At 45.6% G+C, this 24,069-nt stretch overlaps 1 protein-coding gene across 17 annotated transcripts in view; it reads right to left on the bottom strand.

The window, feature by feature from the left end:
- Window positions 1-24,069, bottom strand: part of FoxP (forkhead box transcription factor P) — a 209,270-nt gene that overhangs the window by 111,207 nt on the left and 73,994 nt on the right. For 5 of the 17 annotated variants that reach the window (XM_034322852.2, XM_034322853.2, XM_034322854.2 and 2 more), the window contains one exon: window positions 18,112-18,165. The exons of the other annotated variants lie outside the window; for them this stretch is intronic. The gene's annotated coding sequence lies outside the window, so the exon portion shown is untranslated. The remainder of the gene's footprint in view (window positions 1-18,111; window positions 18,166-24,069) is intronic. 17 annotated transcript variants of the gene reach the window in all.

The following is a 24,069-nucleotide window of genomic DNA, read 5'->3' as shown; positions in this document are numbered from 1 at the left end:
TTGGTCAACTAACTCGAAGAAACGCGTTCTAACGGAATTCTGTTCCATTTACAACTTGATATTATCCAAGGCAATTGGTTTCTTATCAAGAAAGAAGGGGGATGATCGAACTACTTGGCCAAGTTGGGCCAGCAACATGGCAGGCATCGAAACACAAAACTGTCTGAAAGTGTCTGTGCATAGCCATGAAAAGAAAGGAATTAGGATCGGACGGGGTGGTACTTTCTCTTCGAGCCCCATCCCAAGGGTCGTCGTCCATGCTAATCGAACTCTTCCTCAAAATAATAGCTACCCTCTCTTTCTCTCCTAGCTAACGTGAATCTCGCAAGCAGAAGCGAGGCCAGCTCCCGACTGCCTCATTACCCGCTTTTAATGAAACTCTTTTCTCCAGGCAGGTCTCGGCTAAGCTCCGTTGCCAAACCTCGTTTAGGCGATAGGGATCAGCACGCGGCCAAGCAACCAAGCAGGCTGACGGACGAGCTTAGCTCAGACCAGCCGGTGTGCCAGGCCAGCCAAGCGAGCTTTTAGCTCGATAGTCTCGGCGGTTCCGTTCTATTCCACGAACCAGTTCCGGCATCGAAGTTCTCGGCAAGTTTGCCGTGGCAAGGTGAGCCGAGCAGAAACGTCTCTCTTTTCGCCGCGAGGCCGAACAACGGCCACGAAATCGACTTACAGGAAGCTCGAACAAGGAGAGGGACAAAGACAGATAGAAAGAAGAAGAAGCTTCAAAGTGGAGAATATTTTCGTGGGTGTCTGACGGTACACCTTTCCGTGAACGATCTCTTTTTCATTTTTTTTCTTCTATGATCCATGGTTAACGTGTGCATCACAGGTTCTTCCCGAAGCATTATAATCCAGCTCTGCGTCAGTCTCGATCGTTCGAAACTATAACCCTTCGCAAATAAGGGGAATGCCCAAACCGCTTTGAGCCAAGTTTCGGCAATTATTATGATCCGCGTTATAACCACGGGTTACCGCAAGCCGACGCCACGACCCATCCCGATGCTTGCACTTGCGTGCAGCCTGCGAGCACTGATGAGGGCATTAGGACACTTTGTCTTGGAAATTATCGAGCGATTCGATCGCAAGGAAACATCGAATCGCCTGTGTTTTCTGAATAAAGAAATAAAAGAAATCAAATGGAGTAGATAGGTGGCGATTGAAACGGATAGGTAAACACCATAGCAAGGAACAGATTTGCGGTAACTGAATCGCTTAGGAAAGGGGTAAGGTAATCGGGCTCTCCATGGAGAAAGCGGTGAGACACGGGGGATTACTCGCTTACGCGTATTAAGCCTTCAACGAGGTGTACACTGGTGTTGTGCAGACCCCATTAAGCCGAGTAACACGCGTACTATCGAGCTGCTTTCATAGTCAACCTTCAAAGACGAGATCCTAGTTGAAATATCCTACATTATAGATTTTTTGCTCCTATAGATCGCCGTCATGGGGTGTGATGACTGCGACAAATCGAGAATTTGCGTTCTGACACTTGAGCACGCGTGTACATCTCACAAGTGTATTTACATTTTAAGACACATTGCCCGGCCGGGAATATTAATTTCCCTCGGTATATAATACACGGTGCGTCATGCGAAGATGGCATGCTTGACGAAGCGTGTGCATTAATCACACCGAATGCACCGTTTCGCGTGTTCTGAAAATTGTGCTTGCACCCCTTTCGGTCCCTTTCGTAACAATATTTCTACGATTCATTTTTAAAGAATTTCAGCGTGAAAAAAAATGTCGTCGAATTGTTAATAAAGAAAATTTCCAACATAGCATCGCCAACGCGTTCGAACAAAGATAACAGGATTTTCCTGCGCAGGAAAATTATGAACTGATTTCACCTGTCGACCCTGGTGCTTGGCAAGCAAAGGCGGTGTACCGTAATGCATTAGCCGTATTAGAAATGCAATAAACGGTCAGCCAACGATACGGCACGTTAAAGAACACAACAAAAACACACACAGCGAAGGCGTACAGACGTGGGTGCGGCGTTTACCGATGATTCACTTGGCTTGCACCGTTATTACATAGAACTCTTTGCTCGAACCGCGGCTTTCAGTATCCGTAGCATCTTCGAATCGAACGTGGAAATAAAACTGAAGCCATTCGAAACTTTTCAAGGGAGCAATGATAATTGCATGCCTGTAACTGGCCCATTTGAATAGCACTGCACCGTTTTATGTTCCATTCTTCTTTCGACCAGCAGCAACAGAAAAGTAATTCTCAACGATAAATCTTCGGGGAGCATGGCATCGTGCAACAACACGATGTTCATAAATAATTCATAACGCAACATTCACACGTGGCATTGTTCGCGATCTTTGATTGCTCGTTTCTATAAGAACGATCTTAAATCATCGGATGAATCCTCTGGATTGGTTCGTCTATTTAACTGAACAACTTTTTCAATCGATGCTTCGAAGCAGAACATTTTGTATTATTTTCAATAAGCATATTGAATTAACAGTTCCAGTTGATCTCAGTGCACTCGATCTCCTTGAAGACAACAACTAGAAGTAATATTGACGATGCTAACACGACACGTCACAGAGTACAGTTATGAAACTTGGAATAAGGTGTGTCAATGCTGTCACGCATTTGTTTGTCATAATAAATCATATTAACCTGAGAAAATGTCAGAGCCGTTGTTCAGCAATGTAGCTTGGAATTCGGTGGCTAACACTTTCGATGTTATTCGGAAACGAACGATTCGAAAGTCGTGGCTAAAAGTTAAAGCACGAGGAGAAAGCGTGTAGCGGACACGTAACGTTTCACGCGTGCCACAAACATGTCCGGGGAACACAATGGGCTAGCCAGAAATATCAGAAATCTCGGTTCGATTGCACGAGCGTATATATCCCTCTGTACACGCGCCTGTATACCTTTCGCGCCCGAGAATTATACCGGAAGCAAGATGCACCCTGACTGCGGCAAAGCCTTCGAATTAGTTCCTCCTTCTCGAGTGGCCTGCCCGATGGGGGTGAGTTAGAGGCGAGTATAAGTGCGGAACCACCCCACGGACGGTCTACATCGCGGAAGGAGGTCTACCGTTGATGACAAAATAGCGTGATTACGGGCCATCAAATAAACACTAGACTTACCGTTATTCTGCGCCACTAGCTCCTTCGAGGCACCCCTTTCCACCCGTTCGGCCACGATGCCAACAACCCTCCGTTACCACGCTGGAACTCTACACAACGAACAAATACTGACCTCCTAAGTTTCATCGGTTCGAAGTCTTAACCATTCACCATCGGCAGATCTAATATCCGGGAAAGGGTTAAAGTTTGCCTAAAAATGTATCAAATGGTCGATAAAATATAGATGAAAGTTCGGAACGATCTATCCTTTTCCATGGCAATTTCTTTTCGAATACACCGACAATTTTATGGAAATCTCGTTCACGTGTTTTTGTCAGAGCGTTATTTATCGGTCGATGCGAAACGTGTAACGAGGAAGTCGGTTCGTCAAAGGATAGTCACGAAGACACGAAGAGAACGAAGGTAATCTTCTTCTTGAAATCGACCGACACTCCTCGGTTAGGCGATTTCATTCTTTTCCTTTTTTTGTTGCTCCTTTAATTGGCTAATCACGAAATTATCAGCCTCATAAAGCTGGAAGAGGCGCCAACCCTTTGCGACCCTCCGCGGACGCGGACGCCGTTCACTGGCACGGTGGCTGGCGTTCTTAATTGCAAATTGGTGAAATAATTGAAACAACTCTCGTAAAAATAGTTGAAAAGTCGTAATTCGGTCGTAAAGGCTGAAAACCGCAACGCGCCACCATTACCTCCCTTTACGCAGCGGTTACTTCGAGAAAAGGGGTTGCCAGTTACGCGGCGTCGAGGGCGTCGGAGGAGTTTCGTCGGATTTTCAAGGGGTCTGGCCCGGCTCGATCTTTCTTCCGGATAAGCCTTATGGTTCTCGCGAGACGGAATCGCAGAGTTTACGTTTAATCGCCGACCAAACGGTCGGTGCAACGATTACAAAGGAAAAGTTTCCAAGTTTTTGCAAACGTTGAATTTAAATTTCAAACTATTTATTGGATACGAGCAATTTTTCTTGAGACAATAGCGAACGGTGTCGGGTGACAATTAAATCGTCAAACGACGAAAGAAGAGAGCAACAAAAGTGTGCCAAATTGAGGCTACAGGGAGGCTCACGAGCTGTCCATGCAAAATTTATCGCTTCATTTACATGTTACTGGCCAGCTCGTGCCTCCTACTAATACCTTTCACGATCGATGAATTATTCATAAAATACTGCCTCTTCCACGCCGTGTTTTGACTTATTGTTAGCCTTTTTGGTATGTTGCAAACGATCGAGGATGCCCGCATGAAATCGCCTCGATTCTCCTATGTCAATAAAAGTGGCATGAATATCGGTATTCTAAAGAAAACCTAGCTACCCTGTTGCCGTCTACGTTATATCCCCTGGCTCTCGTCCAATCTCGCTCGAGTTGCTACGAAAAACTGCCACGGATAGGAAAATTTCGATTTTTAACCTTCGATTCTGTCTGTAATCTAGCAAAGAAAGGGCGCATCAAGGGGATCATACATCACAGCCTGTCCATCATTCGTTCGTCGTACAAGTATCTGGTGTATCAATCTTCCTTCTACTTTGCGTTCTACCATCCCTTCGAATTCTCGACAATCGTTACGATTCAAAACAACCTTCTACATGTGATTTAAAATGAAATCAATTAAAATATTCGAAAACGAAACATAGAAATGTCTCCGGTGCGAATAATCAACTGGCGCTATCTCTAATACCCTCACACCCTCGTCTTTCCTTCAATCTCCAAGTTCTATCCTACCATCCCTTGCCTTTTACCGGCAGAAAATCGTCCTCCTCCCCTCCCTCGTCGCTGCCGGTTTTCTCCGCCTCCTTCGCCCCGCAAGGCAGAAAATCTGAGAGCGAGATAATTACGGTTGGAAGCGCGGATATTATTTAACCAACATTTCGCTGCACAGACCGAGGGAGTGGATGAGCAAAAGAGGGCCAACAGGGCGGCGGGAGCGGGGCGCTTGCGGAGGAGCTCGAGGGTGTTCTTACACGGGAACAGGCCAATCAAATATAACGGGGCGCAGGGTGTAACGCCGGGGCTAATATCGCGGGCACAGAAAATTCCTTCCATGTTTTCCAATCTTTTCGTCGTTTTTCGCGATAGAAAAACATTCGACCGCGCGTATTTCTCGCGGCCACAAGACCCAAACCCCCCGGTACGGTAGATATAATATTTTACTTTCTGCGGTAGACACACCGCCAAGAGAGAGAGAAAGGGTTAATCTACCGGTGGCTGGTTATTTCAGCGGGTTTCTTTGCCGAAAGACTACCTCCAAATATCGTGCATAACCTATGCGATGAGATGACTCCAAATGAAACACGATGATTGCGTTTCAGTTGGTCTGAAAGTTTCGAGAATCGTATTTAAAATAGTATCACGATTAGGAAAAAGAATGACTGACCTTAAAGAGTAGGTTACAGAGGGTCCTTAATTGAATTTAAAGAGCATTTCATTGAACGAAATTTTCAACGTGACCCGACTTTACTGGGTCATGTAACGGGTTATGGGTGCTGCTGATAAGAAAAAGGAAGAAAACGAGCCAGCTCTAAATGCAATTTTCCACGACCAACAAATTTCCACGTTCTCGAACACTATTGTCTGGTAACAGAACGACAGACGAGTCCCCCAATTGAAACTATCCTCACCGCGATGAAATTGCTGGATATTCAAGCGGATGACGGCGAATCGAAGAGAACGAGGATTCTCTCAGCAGGACTCGGACGAATTCAATGACTCATAAATTTCTGTCGAAAAATTCTCAAGTTCCTAAATACCTTTGCCGTTATGAAAGAACGCCGGCTGACAGACGTGTCTCGACGGCGTTTCGACGTTTTGCAATCCACGGTCCAATTACAAGGCTCCCAGGATTTCGGAAGGCCTCGCGATTCAACCCCCTTCTCCTCGTTCCTTCCTTTCAACTCTTACGCAGCCACCCTTTCGCCATTAATGAACCGGCAGAGTCTAAACTTCGCCCCTGTACTTTTTCCCTTGCTCGCAATTTTTTCTTTCTATTTTTTTTTTTTCCATACCAGCACCGCTTTCTCGCCACAATCGAGAAGTGGCCGAGAAACTTTCGATTCCCGAAATCAATGGTATTATTATTATTACCAGTTTACTCTTTTCATTGTCCGAGACAATAAGGTAAGAAGAGTAGAGAGGGAACGGTTAGACGGACATTTATTATATTCGAAAATTGGTAATTGGTCTCGAGAATTCGTCAGGAAAGAAGAAAGGGCAAATAAGCGGATGGAAAAAAATGGTCGTTAGCCGGCCACGATTGAATCGCAATAAAATAAATAGCCGAACGGCGAGGGGGTGGTAGAGCGTGAAAAATAAAATAAAAAAAAACAGAGGAAAGCGAGTGCCACGATGTTCGAAGCGATTTAACGAAACGGAAAGAATCGAATGAAATCTCGCGATATTACGCGTCCACGAAAACCCATAGAAATATATCGAGTCCGTTCCATCCTGCACCTTCGCACAATCGATTTTGGCTAATTGCAAAGCGTCGGTATGCGTTTGTCGGAGAGAAACAGAAGAAGAGAGGGACAAAGGAAGGACGAGGAGCGGTTGAAAAGGTGCCGCTAGCGCGGAGGGTTCGCGAATGGTATGGGAAATATGCAAAGTGTTTACGATCGTGCAACATGCTGCCGGTCAGGTCCACCTTTTTTTTTTTTCTCCCCTCTTTTCCACCCCTCGAGATATGGGGTGCGGCGAAAGCTCGCAAGGAAGTACGGCTGGGTCGCCACTCGTGATATTAATGTACAAAAGCTCGAATCCCAATTCACGCCCCACACGCTCGCGGAATTTTCGAGCGATTCTCTTTTCTCTTTCCCCGCCTCTCTGTTACTCCTTCGCTTACAACCTGCCCCTCTCTCTTTCACCCCCGACGGCTCTCGACAGCCAGAGAAAGCTTCTCCAGGGATACTGAGAGCTTTTCGGATTAATAAAGCCAGCGAGGCTCGTACGCCGAAGGCGTTGAAACATGAAAAAGCTGGTTCCGCGGGATGTTTCGATTTTTCCGACGGAAAAAAAAGGAACCGACGCGTCTGCGTTTCAACGAGACGTTACCTGGCTGTGCCGGTTAGAAAGATTCTTCGCGGGAGCGCAAGAAATTCGGTGGAAAATCAAAGGAGAATTTTCCGAGGAGTAGTTCGTTAACGACGGAACCGCGAAACGATCGAGAGAATAAACGGCGGTCTTTGTGGCTCACTTTCGGCTGGGTCGAGGCTTATAAAAACGCAATTTCCTTGTAACAATATAGCATAATAAATGATGGGGGTTGCCTACTCCAGAGGGGGGGTTAAACAGGCCACTTTTACTCGACGCGGACCAAGCAGCAACCTCCGATTCGCCATTACACTTTGTAATGTACTTACGTAACTCGTGTTTATACACCAACTTTTCCCTCTCCCCCTGCTCGCCGCCGCCTTGCTACGGGCCATTTCAACCCTTGTCCCGCGGCGTTTTGCCCCGATATCATTTTTAATGTCTGAAAATTATCTCGCTCGTGCCGCCGTTTTCCCTCCCTCCGTCGGCCCTCTGTTTCGGGAAAAACAGCTTCCCAAGACGACGCGGGCCAACGGCGTCCTTCGCGGCATCGTCCGCCCGAAACTTTGAATCCCTTTCTCGCGAAACTACTCTTATTAAAGAACGTTCGGCCGTTTAACGCTTCGATGGAAAGACTGAGATAAAACAACGCCCGTAAAAATTGCCGGCGCCGCCCCCGCGAAGAGTTCGCTAATAAAACTAAAAAAGGGGAAACTTTTGCAGTGTTCGAAGAGAGGTCACGCGGAGGCTATACGAAACATCTGTTAGTCATCGGAAAAGTCCAAAGAATAAGCGAAACTGTCGTGAACCGTGTTAAACGCTGACAAACGATTCGTTCATGCCTCGAGACTGCTAAACGTTCTCGGGAAAAAAAAAATATATATATATATGAGAAAAACGGAACACGCGGAAATAATGCTCGCAGTGAGGGAGAAAGAGAGGGTGAACCAATGGTGGAGGGACAAAGGTAAAACAACGGAGCAAAAAAAAGAAATGAACTTCCAGATAAAAATCCCAGGTCCAGCTTGGATATAATATAAAACCGTTGCCAGAGCACGTTCCTTGTTGCAGGAAATTAATTTTTTAAAAAATTTCTGACAAGCTCATAACAATGCGTATCCTCGGCTTTTCGAGATCTCGGGGATATGCGGCGAGCGCGCAGGGAGGACAGGGAAAAAGAGCTCAAAGCACACTCGGGGCGATGCAATTACGATACCTCGACGAACTTCATCAAGTCGGTTGTTGCCGTTTTTCGTTTTTTAGGTCAATACGACATTTTACAAAGGGCTCGGCCCCCCCTGGTTTGGACGGTAACGATGTCGACGAGGGCGAGGTGGGGGGGATCGGAATGCGGAGGTAGTTCAATGCAACTGCATTGAAAACAAGCCGCAGCAGCGCGTCGAAGCCCCGGGGCGCTTATAATCGTTGTGTTTAGTCGCTTGCACCGCGCGTTCCTGCATTTTCCGCGGTATTTACACTTCCCAGAAATTTCATGAAAAAATGATAGAATAAACACGGACGGCGCTGCGGTTCGGTCATCCCGCGGAGATAGGATATCTCGATATTTATTCTGGCTTTGTGTCGTGCCCCTATTTATAATGAACGTCGTTTACCAATACAATGGCGGTGGTCCGCCGATCCGTCCTTTGTCCAGAAGGTAATCGGTCGGATTTTCGAACGATTCGGTTTTACCTTCGTTTCAATTCGCGATCGCGACGATATCTAAATCCGAAACCTCTATCGAAAAATCCCAGTTTCGTTTGTATGAAATTGAAAAAAAAAAGATGATTTTTTCTTGCATCAATTCTATGAAATACGCGGACACTTAGACGATGTTTGTTCCGTGCAGACCATCGAACGAGGCGAATGATATTTGCTAGGAGTTGAACGGCAAACTAAACAGAATACGAGGTGCCCATGTCCTATGGGCACGGGTAAAGTGACAACCTTCGCCAGTTTCCAGGAAGCATAAGCTATCTCGCTGGCCTGTCGCTTTTGCCAGCAAATGTATTTTCATTGTCGTTTTATCCTCCCTCCTCGATCAGTACCGAGCAACTGCTCCCCACGATTTCAACGCGTTCGATTGTTTTTCGTATGAATGAGACGAAATTATAAATAGACGCCAGGTCGGTGTTCTATTACGTTGAAAACCTACCTTGCTTCCCGTTACATAGAAATTACACGCAAAACTTCACTACTGTCGTTCGATTCGAGGTAAATTGATACAGGACCGCGTATTGTCGACCGCTAACAACCCTCCAGTAATTTATTGATGCCTTTTCAACGCGCACCTGTTATTCTAGGCTTCCTATTCGTTATTTCTAGAAAATTATTGGGATCCAATTAAAAATCTAATCCTCTCGAAAAGTTTGACTTTTCAGAGGCATCTTTCAAGCGAGTTTCCAACGATGCAGAACGCGGCATCGGGAATTGCCTGTTGCAGAAGGGGGGTTGCAACGGGTCAAACTCGTGGAAGAGTCGCGAGTGAACAGACTGAACTCCGGTAAACAATCCACCGGCCTCCACTCGGTCCATCTCTGATTGCTAATGAATCCTAATGCTATTATGCATACAACAACTGAAAAAAAAACCTTAGGTCCGAACGGGAGGGCAAGAGTCGTCGGTTCGTTCGTCCGTGTCCGACGTCTCTTCAACACGCACGCCTTTATCGTCGCGCGTACGTGAGTGTGTGTACTTCTGGGACAAAGAGTTGTGCAAACACGAGTTTACCAACCGGGGAGGACATTATTGCCCTGGACCCAGTGCTTGGGCAAGTTACCCGTCAGGCACTTCGTTAGTGCAATCCTTTTTGCTCGTTACCTTGCAGGTTACTTCGACCTCGATGCGTTACGATCGTTACGATACCTGTTTGGACGTACACGGTCTAGTCTGACACGCAACGACATTGTGCAAATCGTCCGAAAGCCTTTCGTATGGTTCACGTGGGAAAAGGTTTAGCGAATTCCACACGGAACTTCCTTTGATTTTTCATTTGATTTCTCAGATACGATCGCGACAATCGTTTACCTCGGAAGACTAATTTTGCTTTAATCTAAAAGTTAATCCGAAAGTTCGTTCGCGGGGATGGAAAATTGTGAATCACATAGGGTTTTTCTCAATCAACGGTCAGCGTGACTCTCGTTGTGTATTGTCGCGGTAAAAGAGCCACGCTCGAGAGCCGGCGTATCCCCATCGTGGGGTGGCGAAAGCGAGAAATGAAAAAAAAAAACAGAGCTACTCACCCCTGCCTCTAACTCCTAATTTTAGAATACCACAACGGCATTTTCGAGGCGTCGGTTGTAACCGTTCCATGAAATTAGTTTCGCAGGAACTCTATTTCGTTTCCATCGTATCACTCCGTGCCGAACATTCCGGATTTTCGCGCGATCATAAACTCATGCATACGATGCATACCCAAATTGCCTGTGTGGTTCGATGCACATGGTACAGGGCAGTGCGAGCGACTGCATATTATTCGTTTAATAATCGATAGAATCACGTCATCGCGTGCTCACCTCACGATATAAACTACCTCACCCTTTTCGCCAGTCTTACTTCTCCCGTTGCTCGTTCCTATTAATTCACGTTACGTGCTCCCCGATGTTGCTGCTACCAGCTATTGCTGTTGTTGTTGGGAAGCACAACCGGCCCGTCGTGCAACGAAACCGATAGAGGCGGGCACGTATTTACGAAATTGCTGTACCGACCTTTCGTTATATTTTTTTCGCCAACCAACTTTCCACAGGGGTGCAATTAACGCGTCATCGCTAAAAGATCTCGTAAATTTCTAATAAAGCTACTTCTTGAGGGGAACGTTTAAAATTTTAACGACTTAGGGTAGAAAAGATGAAGAAATTAAAAGAATTACTTGAATCTTAGAAAGGTGAAGTATTTAAAATAAAAAAGAAACGAAGATCGACCGATTGATCGAATCGTTCGACTAACGGCACAAGGATTCCCGGAGCAGCAGGGAAAGCCGATTTATCGTGAAATGAGAGAAGAATCGAACGGAAGAACGCCGCGGGGTTTGTGCACACGGCGCGATGATCCAACGCCACCCTCTCGAGAGGGGATGAAACAAGGACGACGAGGCGAGAGCGAGAGGGTGCAACAATAGCGAGACAGTTACTGTCAACACACTCGGTGCACATTAGTTGTTTCGCGGAAGCGGCTAAAATGTAAAACGAGGATACTCGGGGAACAAAAGGAGAACGTTGGAGGTGGAAAAGGTATAGGATCAATACAATAGTATATTTGTACAGAGCCGACTGATGAGGGGTGGTGCCTTGCAAGTGGGAGGCACGGCTCGGGGTCGGCAGTGGCTGTGCCAGGGGGATGGGTATGTCTGTTGTTTACCATGGAAGGGCAAGGGGTGCGGTGGAGGTAGGAAAAAACAAGCAAAGACGATGGCGCTATAATAGGTCTCTCTGTACTGCGACAAACCATTCCTGGCACGTGAATAGTTCGTTGAATGAGTCGCGTTTTTGCTTTCGAAAACTGGAGCACGCTTAACGATTCCATTTAAGGAACTCTTGTTTCTTACTTTTTCTTTTCCTTTCTTTTTATAGAGAATTACTGTTTAAGTTTCAAATTGTCGACAATGTTCAATTTGCAAAAATTATTACTTTATACTTAATATTTATTTAAAGTAATTTTTTCATCGATGATTTGCACTATGTTAAAATCTTTTTTCTAATGAAAAATAAAGAACCATCGCATTCTGTTTCTTTTCAACGTTGGATGGTAAGAAATATTTATTGAGAGAAACGAAAAGTTTAATGAACAAGACGCGATCGTGGTGGTCTGGCAACAAACTACGGTACACAGTCTCTCGAAATCATTATGTCATATCCACTTCATTTATCCAACCCTATCACGTGTATCCGCCGGGTACGTGCATGTGCACGAACGTGCGTGTGCACTTGCTAACCCCATTGAATGGAACGTGTACAGGCATCCGTTCACTCGGCCAGAGGTTTTCGCTTCTTTTTTTTCAGATTTTTACCCCGCCAAACAACGGGGTGAAAACACAAAGGATTTCCCGCGTTGCAAGCTGCACGGGTATCATTAAACAAAAATGAAAGACAGTCCCTAATTAATAGTGTTGTTGAATATATACGCATTCGGATTCCAATGAAACAGCAACTATCGGGGAACGCGGATTCGCCAACTGAAACGAAGTACCAAGCGCATAAATAGTAGCGTGACTACGAGCATTCGTTTAATAAATAAGCCACGATTTTTCCTGATAATCGAGCCGGATCGTAATTAATCAACGTTATCAACGCGCCTGTTCTGGAACTCTACGTTAAGTGGTAGTAAAAAAATTATTTCGCTTAACTTATCAGCTCGCGATGAAATTAAAAAAGTCGCTCGTTTAACTCCTGTTAAGTCGCGATCGCGGTCACGGAATGTTGTTAACGAAAATTCGTAGATACGGAAACGATCGAATGATTGGCTCGGATCGAGACAGGGGTAATTAACGAACTATGCAATATAATTGCGATTAGAGTAATAGCATCGCAAACAGAATATTTTCATTTGACAGGTATGTAATCTATGAGAGCGAGTACGGGAGAAAAGGGACGGGGAATAGGAATCGGTGCCGCAACAAAGAGCACGGTTTGCAAAATGAGGATCGAAAATCAAAGCCCACTTAATAACGCGCTGATGAAATCATTCGCGCTCGCACATTCGAGCATCGAAAATGTCAGACGTTGAAGGGTCATCGACGTTAATGTATTTTTGATTAAGTAGCCCGAGTGATGGTAATAAATAATAAAACGGAACACTTGTTTACAGGCAACCGCAATTGAAATTCGATATTCTGTGCGCGCAGGCAGACAAGTATCAGCCGGAAAAATTAAACAGACAGCCTGTTTGTACTCTCTCCAATAGTCAGACAATATACAGACAGGATAAATATGATATTACCAAGGATAATACCCATCAATAATTCAAAAAGTTATTTCCACCAAGAATCTGTCTATAAGAAAATTCTTGTCCTGTCTAAAATAAAAACCGAAGCGACGATTCTTCGTGAAGGGTGAAGGGACGGGGGTGTTCGGTTCAACGGCCTTGAAACGAAAAAGGGGATGAAAGTAACGCGTGTGTCCACGGGCCAAGGTACGATCTCAAGGGGTTGCGGGAGAAAATTCGGTGACAGTATCTCAATATACCCAGGGGCGATTTTCTAACGCGCGCACGCGAGAAATCCGCACAAGGGATGGTGGTTGCATCGCAAAGGACCCGAATCTCGACATGGTCCCTCCCGATTTCTGGCACCTTTCTGAAATAATCCTCGCGGACGATACGTTCGCTCGGCCCGAGAGGGAGCAAGAGTTATAGGGGTGTGCTCTGCTGCTGCGTGTGCCGACTCGGAGAGGGAGAGGGTGAAACTTACATATGACAAATTCAACGCGCTCCTTTCCTGTCCTTCCTTCCTTCCTGCCGGCGCTGACACCTATGGCCCTGGGCCACGCTGGGTATTATTATTTTCATTCCTTCCCGCATGTCTGTCTGTCTGTCTCCTCTGTCTGACTGTCTGGCCTACAACTTTCTCACACCATCCACCCACGCGACTCTTTTTCGGATGTTTTTACCCCGTCCACCTAACCACCTTCTCACCCCCTCCGCGAACCTCTTTTTCCACGTACGTACTCTTAGTTTTTTTGTACGGGACACATGACTGCTGCCGGATCCTCGAGGACATCTAGCTAACCCTTTGTGCGATGGAAAGATTCTTCCTCCTATGAGACACGAAGGACTTCCTGGACGTAGTTTATTAAAAAAAACCCGTGTTTTAAACTAAAACTTGGGGTTCGTTTAAAATACGGACATTATCCTGCTACGAGGACGCCTAACAGGTGGTCTGCATTTTATTGTTTTTGAAGTTGCACTGAAGAATAATAGGTAGCCCACTTAGGAGGTAACCCAGATATGCCCATCTTCATTCCAGAACAATGATTCGTTCCATTTAGGCTTCAACTAGAGGTAAAATGGCATTATATTGAAAAAATTCAGGCGTATCTAGGTTAAGGCTATTCTCCAACATTTTTACCATATATTCCAACTGCACCTCTCATTTTTTTTTGGAAAGCTCCCTTAACAACAATACTGTAGAAAATTTTTAAAAAATTCTGTCCACTTTATTTCGTTCCTCGAACCCGTCCATTCGTAGTTACGTCACCGGGGATGGCAATTAAAAGAGGATAACACGAAGCAGTCGCAGAGAACGGTCCGCGTAACCCCTTGAGGACTTAATAAGAAGGGTAATAATAACCAATTTTATCGAACGTCAGTCCGTTTCTTTGATATAGGCGGTCCCGGCCGCACGAACGTAAGCGCACATTAATTTCCCCGGCAAATAACCAGGATTCATAAGCGAGGGTCTGTGATCGTGTAGCACGGGCCGACGTAGGATAACCGTATGTGTCGAGAAAATACGGTCTCCCGTCTCCGCGCAAAATAATGCCATCAATATAAAAAAGGCGACCCACCGCGACGCGGTAATAGAAACCGATTTGTCAGGAAGCTTTTACATTTCGACGCAGTGGGTTTCACATCTGATAGCCCGTTTTATCCCGCGGGACCCTGTCCCGTGTACTCTTCCCTTACCAGCCACCACTGCTAGCCGGCCGTTTCTCCACCAGCCAGCCAGGGAATCCACACGACCACTCCTTTTTCAGCCCCGTCTCGACGACGTGAACTCACCGCTTGTGTCCGAGTCAGCCCTTCCACCCTCTGGCCGATTCCCTCGTCTTCCTCGCTTATAAAGCCGAGTAGATAGGAAATCTTGTAAAATGGCCCGGCGAAAGACAAATATTACCAGGGATCGGTGACAGTGAGATGCGATTTATTTTGCGGGATTCCGGCTAGGATTCGACGACGACATCCGAGGATACCTTTCGATAGCCTTTCATTGTACACGGATTTCACCCTTATTATGTTATAATACCGGATTTTCATTGTTTCAACAACTCCATACGCTAAACAATGCGAGAAGAAATGAATTTTCATATTCTACACAATGGCGATGACTACAGCGAAGGGAAGATGAAAAAATAAAAAGGTTGTAATTACGTTTCGGGCCCGTTTAAAAACTTACAGGCTCGTCCATTGGCGAGAACGGTATTCGTGGGGTAAAAAAAGGGGGGCTGCGGAGAATGGCGCAAAAGGCTGGCAGAAAGGAGAGGGTGGTAGGGGCGGCGACTGTTAATTGAAAACTACCGAAAAGCACAATTGCAGGAGAATTATTTCTATTCATTAGCCGGGTGGTCGGTCGGTCGGTCGGTCGGTCGAGCCAGCCGCCGAAAAACTTTTCCTCGACCAGGCGCTCTTTTTTTTTTTTTTCCTCCTCGTCTCCCGACCACCCTCTCCAACCCATTGACTCCTCGCGCTCCGCTCGCCCCCTCTATTCGTTGGTCGCGCGCGTGGCGTAATTATGTAACATAAATACAATCCCTCTAGCGACGTAATTTTTGCGGTATAAGCTCAAAAGCCCGGTGTTGCCCCACCCTGACCCCCTGGCTAGCCACAAGGGCGGACCTCTACGCCTCGCGGAGAGAAGAGCTTTTTTCAGGAACGCTTTCGCAAATCAATTTATGGCGTAACGCGGACGTTCTCATTGTCCGCGGCTAGTAGCCGACGCTCGCCTGGTGGTTAAACCTTTTGTAACACCGCCGTCCATTGTTGTGACAGAAAATTGTATCGTAATGCTTATTTACGATGAGAAATTCTGAATCACTCTTTTGTTGTCACATATTCAATGGAAATATATCTGTTAATGAGAAGCAACATTTTTTATGCGAAACGATGATAAAAAGAGATTGAAATTCAGATATAATTTGATACGCAACAATCTGATACGATAACAGGTTCAATGACCTCGATATATTCACACCGATGATATCGTGTCAGGGGTATCGACGAAACGAAAGAAGAAAGTCGAAAGATGCTTCCAGGAATTCCGGCGGGAGTATTTTCGTCAGTCAATGAATTTACAACCCCTCTTTACCGAGTTCACCCTTAACCGCTTAACGAGAACTGCTTCACGGCACGTGAGAAAAAAAAAAGCTAACTGGTTTGGCGGAAGGAAGGAAAGAAGGTAGGAGGAGGGGAGGGCGTGTAAGCGGTCTTGAGGGGTGAATTAGCGCGAAATAAGTGCAGAAGAGCTTCAACACCCCGGGGGTGGCCCGGCGATAGAACGAAACCGCACACAGACGTAATACGGCAACGTGGTTACGTTCATGTATGTAGAAGGAATCCTTGTGCGAGACCCCATAAGAACGTCGTAAGGGTGAGTTGGTCGGAGTCGAATGAGACGATACCTAGTGGGGTAGCCGTGGCACCATGGGCGGAAGCGAGAGGCCGGAAAACGACGTAACGCGCATAAAGTAAATTGCCGCGAAATCTGCGCGGCGAGCCTCCGGAACGGCGCGGATAAGCGAAACAAATAAAATAAGAAGGAAAGACGAGCCGACCTGGAGATAACCGGGAAAGAGGTGGAAAAGGGTGCCGAGGGTAATGCGATTTAAGGGTTTGTAAGGTAGCGGAGTTTCAAACGAACCGAAGAAACCTGCGATGGTCTCCTTTTTTTTTTATCGAACCCTACCACAAAACTGTTCAAAAAGCAATAATTTTTTTAAATTTTCCTTGCAAATTAAAATGAAAAATTAAAAAGCACCAATTTGACGAATTTACACGTCTGCAATGAATTCTTCGCGTTCGTACGAGATTCCATTTCTTTCTCCGCCATCCGACTACCGGCAACGATATTCATAATACGCCGGGGCAAAAGTAATAGGAACAATCGCGGCTGTGTGATGCAGTCTTTTTTCTCTCTTCCTTTTTTTGCAAAACGGTCTGACGTTTTCCTCTATTCAGTCCCCAAGCCGAGCATGAAAAAGCACACATCGTCTGTTACCGCGTGCACGGTGTAACGCCTCTCTGTTTCTCCCCTATTCCCGGCGTATCGTCGCCGCACGCAGACCATTACAATTTCAGTTACATTTTAATTAGCAGAGAATACTAATGTTTCGCGAGTAGCGGTCGCCGGCAAGTAGCCAATGAGAGGCAAGTTGACTCGTGCAACTCGAGCCCGTTCCAGAACTCCGCTCTACACGCTTCCCACCACCCCTCTTGTCGTCGTTCTCCACCCCATTACGGCCTCGGCAACCCCGTGAAACCGACATGCATTTCACACCCCCATATTCGCCACTTTATACGCAACGGCTGGCCCGCGCGGAAAAACGAGGAAAAGGTAAGAGAACAGAGGTGGAGAAAAAAAAGAGGCGACGAGCTGTGTTCCTCATTTATGTTATTAGCTCCCACTTTGGTGCCGAGTGTTCTTTAGAGAAAAAAACAAGAGAAAAAGATATAAACGAAACATAAAGGGGGTAACAGCGGTGGAAATAAACCAGCCGTTCTCGGTGTTTTCTGCACTCTCGTTTTTACCAATTAACGCTCGCTCGCTTGAACTCGCGTAAAGCCGAGATTTTTCGAGATTGCGGATAAACAGAGACGTTGTTAGCGCGAAGATAGACGCGATTGAATTGACGGGGACTTTGTTGGACGCGAAGGGAATAGATATCTTAGGAAACGAGGGGTGGAATAATGAGATGTAGGGGTTGCACGAATACCGGAATAATATAATACTTGGTAAGTCATAAAGTTCCCTCGCTTCTTGGCCGGACGAAATTCCGAAAGTTTCGTATCGGCGATCGTACAACAAATGCGATTATCGATGTCTCGCATCGTTCATCCCCTAAAACGACGGGGAGTAAAGCGTGCTACCGACCCCACGCTCTCGTTCGATTCTCTCTCCTCTGTACCGGCTTTTACATGCTTCGTTTTGGATCTTCTCCAAAAATAATATCGCGCGGATTAAGCTCGGTATAAGATATCGCTAGTGTGTACCACGATTTGATAAAAAAAAAAAAAAAAAGAAAAATCGCACACCCCGTACGAAAATATCAATTAACTCACATTAACAAGCCATGTCACTCTGTCTCAGAAGCCTGGGAAGTATACACCACTGACCTGAAACAAAAATAAATCATACACGTTAGATAAAAAAATTAAAAAATGTAAAAAATTTTACGATTGATAGCGAAACGTTAAGCAGAATCGTTCAGAAACGATCCGCACCCTTGTCAACCCTTTCAACTCGGTCGAAACTTAAATCCAGTCGGTTAAGGACAATGTGACCGGGCGATTTAGGGTGGTCCGCACGTCGAAAACCATTTCGACGTATCCTTCGCTCGCCAATGAGGCGACGATGCCGTTAATTAACGAACTCGAAAAGTAACGTACCGAAAGTACAACTGGACGTAGGATTGAGGGTTTCGGTAGCCGGTCGTGGAGGAAAGGGAATGAACGAGCCGAGCGTAGGACGGAAGCGCGCGCGTATAAAGGGTCGGTGTCTGGCCAGACGGGCAGAAATGAAGCAGCAAGGGTTTTGTTTGTCCGGCTGTCCACCCCTTTCCTTCCCCCCAATTCACCCCCGCGGGCTGAAGCCCTCGCTGTATGAACCTCGCGGCTCCCTTCAACCCCTTCTGTTCCACCTCTAACTCCATCCTCTCGCGCAACCCTCTCCACCCACCATCTTTCTCTTTCTCTCTTCGTATCTCGCCACTTTTCTTTCCTCCTCTCATCGTTTCACCCCCTTCTACGTTCGTTACACCCTTCTTATACTCTGGAACCTCCTTCCCCTACTGGCGTGTTACAATGCACGTGTGTACAATGTTTGCCCACATCCTCTCGCATATATCTTCGCGGGCTATAATATTGATTACTTCGAACGAATTTCATGCTGGCTACAAGTCCCGTAGCATGGAATCGAGAGCGCAGCAACGTTTCTCCGACTCTGTCGATCAACAAACTATTCCTTCGCCACCGAAACCTTCTCCCCCCCGTTTTCCTTCCATTCGATGAAATGCTCCTTCCTGTTCTGCGTTCTGTAAACCAACCCCTTAACCATCCCGCCTACATCCTTCCATCCAACGTCGCAATGCAGGCTTTTCTCTTTCGCCAAATTGGCCCTACCATCGCGATCGTTCCTGTAATTTCGTTCTACGTTCTACCGACGTTGCATCCGGTCCCCGGATCGTTCGTATCCAGGGTCAACGATTAAAACGAACGACCCATCGAATGAACAAACTGCTGTTACATATACTCGGTTAACTGAGAACAGCGAGTCGCTTTCAATTTCGCACGATGATTGAAATAAAGTTTATCTATACGTACGGAACGTTAACGCGTGTTTTTCGTCCAGCCAATTTTCCTTTGCTAGAGCCCTTTGCTAGAGAAAAAAGCACGGTATTTCCGGCTGATAATCGGCGAACGAACAATGCAACGATATTGTGCACCGGTTGTAACTCGCGCCGGCAATATTCCGTTAAAAGACTCGTCATTCCGCTCTAGTAAACAGCCGCGCGACTTAAAATCGCGTCACCGTTTTCCACACAATTCCGACAACGTTTAATTCCATTCCCGATCTTTCCACCTGTTCCCATGTTCGTATCTCATTTCTCTTTCCCTCTGATTCGCATCAACCGTCCACCGTCCGTGGTCGCGAATCGAAGCTACAAAGAAGCAATAGTAGAAATAAGATAATTGCTATTACAATTGCAATTTCATCCAGAACGATGTAGAGACGAGGTAGAAAGAGGAAGAGAGACAGCTCAGAAGATGACAGAGGACGCTGGGTTACCACAGAGGGCTGAATTACAAAGTACGTTAATGTCGTGCTCGCACCCCCACGCACCCACCCACGCAACCCCGACACCGTTCCAATGCCGCAGACAGTTTGTTGTCGAAGCTTCGGGGATTACACAAATGAGGTTGTTCAACGAGAGGAATGTACATTCCGCTACAAAGCCGCTCGCGGAATTAAAAAAGGGAAGCGTAAGGTGAAAAGTTCCGCTTCGCTATCGCCTCGTATCGCGGACAATATTTTCTTTGCTGAAAGCCATCCGCGGCTAGAATGGGATTTCCATCGACCCGTTTCCGTTTAAACCCTTCAAGAACGAAACCGGCTTTTATCGAGACCCTTCTATATACCCCATCGCGTCAATATTCCACTGTACACGTTTTTACGCGCATTTTTCCAAGACTAAGTAGGCCTGACATTGTAGGCTACCGGGTCAGAATATCAAAGAAATATTGATAATAAAATACTGTGGATATAGGTACTAGTTGGCGGCGATTAATTAGACCGAACTAACGGGTGGTAGCTAATAGTTCCGAGGGGGACGAAGCGAGGCGTACGAAGAGAGAAACCACGGTGGAAGGTAGTCAGCCCTTGTACTAAGCATACCGTAGGGGGCTAGGGATAGTAATTGTATACGTACTAAGAGAATGGCAAGGTAAACAAAACTATGTAAGATTGCCCCATTAATATACATATCTCTTGGTTCAGTTGGGCCGTGAGAGAGCCGTACCGACCCTCTCGCGCCGTGCTTCCACCGTTGTGCCCGCCGAAAGGGGGTGTGAGTAGTCTTGGCCTTAGACTCTGGGGTTAGGCTCGCTCAAGAGCAAGGAGGGTACACAATGGATATTGAGACCATAATTTACGGCTGATTGTTAGCCCCGCGATCTATGGATTCCTCCATCCTCCCGACCTCCTTCGCTTCGACCACCTTCCAACCCCCTCATCCTACCCGTCCACGTCGAATTTGTGTTAGGTACGTAATAAGTGGTCGGGGTACGTGTGTACCGAGTGCCCGGCACTGCAAGTCAGAGGCATTGGAGGAATCTCACGGAAACGGAAAGACTTTCGTGCACGTAATACCTGTTCCCTAGGCGAACAGTGTTGTTCTCGCGTGTGTTAACCGTCGTCCAACCGATACCGGGTCAATTTCGATCTGTGTCTCGAGCGACGAAATAAAACCTCATTTAAAAAAAAAATAATTAATCATCGTTGGAAGTTAAGACGCGACGAAGTAAACACGATTCATGTAATGGTTTTTAAAGTGCAATAATAAGCTGTTGAGGGAGGAAGAGAAAGAGAGAAATTTGCTTACTGGTGAAAGCGAGAAGGAGTTTGTTTTCGAGCGGCATCGTTAATTGGCCAAAACTCGAGTAGAGAACTGTTTCGGCACGAGGTCAGCCGCTGTTCGCTTAACCAACCGCCTTCGCAACAAGAACGCCGGTTATAAATTAATTACGAGGGTCAAATTCGCAACTGGGTCCCATTCCACGAGACGATTCCGAGAGAGGGGAGGCGAAATGTCTTACTAGTTTCGCTGCTGGCTCGAGGGATCGTGGAAAGGAGGAGACGATGTTTGGTCTTCCTTACAAGGGACCAACTAACCAGCCGACCGACCAACCTGCCACTTACCAAAGGATAATAACGTAGTAATCCTGCCATGAGACACGGATGAAGTCCTTAATAACCCTATAAACCCAAGATATATGCTGCATATCAATATAACCAGGGACAGCTGGTAAAGTTACATCAGAAGGAGGTCGAAGCAATTCAAATCAACGATAGCTGTGGGATTAATTGAAATTAAATATCTTTCAATTTCTTTCCTTTTCACGATATTAGTTTATACGTGCTTTCAGCTTGTGAAACGCGACAAACAGCAAACGACTGTTTGTACTGACGATTCTGTAATAAATTATATCTGGTTGTATATTAAATATGTATCATTGTACTGCTTGCCGCAACAGATTAATAAACGCTGACATCGCAGAATTCCAATTTCGAATCGATCTTCGGTAATTTTCCGAAATTTTGCAAAAACCATCGGGAGCTTCAATAAAGCCCTAGTAATTAATTTGTGATTATATCGTGAATGCCGGCAAATTCATGTTACGTTACATAGCCCGATAGGAATGCAACCGAGTTCAACAAGCCCCGGATACGAAGTGCGTGATTTAGAGAGACGCATAAACGATATTCCAATACCGTTTCGCGCGATACTTTTGCGACAATCGAATCACCGAGGGGAAAATTGACAAGCGACATCGACTGTTTCATTTCAAACCGGCAATTTTTTTCACCCCGAATTCTTGCCAAACGGTTCTATTAACACGTTCACCCACCCTCGGCGCACCGCATATTTAATATACTCAAGCAATTAAAAAAAAAAATGAAAGAACAAAAATTATTTTGAATCTGGTTTTTGTAATTCTAGATTTCTTACGACTCTTTTATTTTTCCCATTTTTTAAATTACAAGGGTTAAGTTACACTTAACTTGCATCGTTGGCTCGAACAAGAACGATAAATAAGAAACGTTTGAGGCGGTAACGCGAACCAGCACTTGCATTATACTGCAATTTTAAATATAGAAGGTGCGAAAGATACGATGCTATCTTGCTGGCAGCTATTGGACTTAACGACATCGACATTTTATCCGCAAGACCGTCTTCACGCCCTCGTTGGGCGGCAAAAAAGGAGGATCAACTGCTCGAGCGGATGCTGTTATGAGCTGTTTTCCTAACCGATGGGAGACAGGTGGCGGCGAAAGTGGACTTTAACAAATGGTCACTGCTAGCTAGCATGAGACGTGCCTACTTGAGATGCGGCACCAGGATCTATGCCTTCCATTTCTCATCGGCGCTTTGCGGCCAAACAATACCCTAAACCAGCTGTACGTAAGAACTGTCGGGCTCAGCGTGAAGGACTTCGAAGCAAGTTGATCAAAGTCAAGGTACTTCCGCAGACCCTTGCCAAAACGTTCAGCCCGATAATGCGTACAAGATTGCGAAAGGGTCCCAGAGTCGTTGTTCCTGCTTAATTTCCAACCTCTTCGAGACATGGATTTATCTCTGGACCAACAGGTCCAATGAGATTCCTCTATTTCTATTCAAAATATATCTAATCTTTTCTATTATTCATCATTAGATTATACATAATTCGAGGTGCCGATCACCGATGAACCCGATTGAAAATCAAGAAGTTAATTCTGTAAGATACTAAGTGCAAAGTTAAAATTGCAAAATAGAATAGTTATAATTAAATCGTCCATTTTCATTTTAATAACTCAAAAGCAGTCTAAGACACACGACTTGATATCTTATCTTCCATATATTCTACAATTAGGAGCCAAAACGTTAGTGTAATTTAATTTCAATTCATATTCTCTATATTCTGATTAGTTTAGCGAACCATTAGTTTGAAAGGAAATTCAAAAATTCGATTATTGAAGTTTGATCCCCATAGCAATTAATCTGTTCAGTATTTCAGACTAAAATTTTGACTAATTATCATTATATTTAAAGTACCTGAATTATAATTGATATCCATCACTCAAGCATTAGTGAAGGGATGAATTAGGCAAGGGACAGATTCTTTTAGAACAATTTCGTTAAGATAAAGAATATTTTGTTAAACGATCATTTCACGACAGTTTAAAGTTTACCAGGATATCGGGCGTAAACTGCCCCCGGGGAGCTTGTTAGTTCAATTCGCCTGAACACCCCTTTCGTCGCGGAAAAGTGCCGTCCCTTGTTGACCACCCCCGACACCGTGAGTTTTCCGTTTTACCTTGTTCCAAAAGGAACGTTCATACCCGCGTGTTTTCTATTGCGAAACATTGCCAATCGTCTGTTTAAATCTGCGCAACTTAAATTTTCACCCTCGCCTCTGGAAACGATACAAAGAAATCAAAGTCGACGGGCAAACGCGCAAACAACAGGAATAAAAAAAGAAGAGATAAAGAGAGAATAGACGAGCAACGGTCAGAGTATCGTCAAGGTATTGTCCCCGCTTCGAAAATAATCGTCGCGCGGACCTAATGGGGTATAAAGTCCCGATATCAAAATAACTCATCCGTGTCCGGCACGTGGTCAACGTTTCAAGCTTTTCTCTTCGCTCGTTCAACGCGCTAGCCCTCGGAAAAGTGCAAAATACCGGCATGAAAAACTCCTTTCACTCGTCTATTGTCCGAATCGCAGAGATAGACGGTCAGAACTGTTGGTGTACGTTCGTAGA

This window comes from Osmia lignaria, chromosome 4 (genome assembly GCF_051020975.1).
Source record: "Osmia lignaria lignaria isolate PbOS001 chromosome 4, iyOsmLign1, whole genome shotgun sequence".
In the NCBI taxonomy this organism is placed as follows: domain Eukaryota; kingdom Metazoa; phylum Arthropoda; class Insecta; order Hymenoptera; family Megachilidae; genus Osmia; species Osmia lignaria.
The sequence above is the reverse complement of the archived record's forward strand: the minus strand, read 5'-3'. Positions and strand labels throughout refer to the sequence as shown.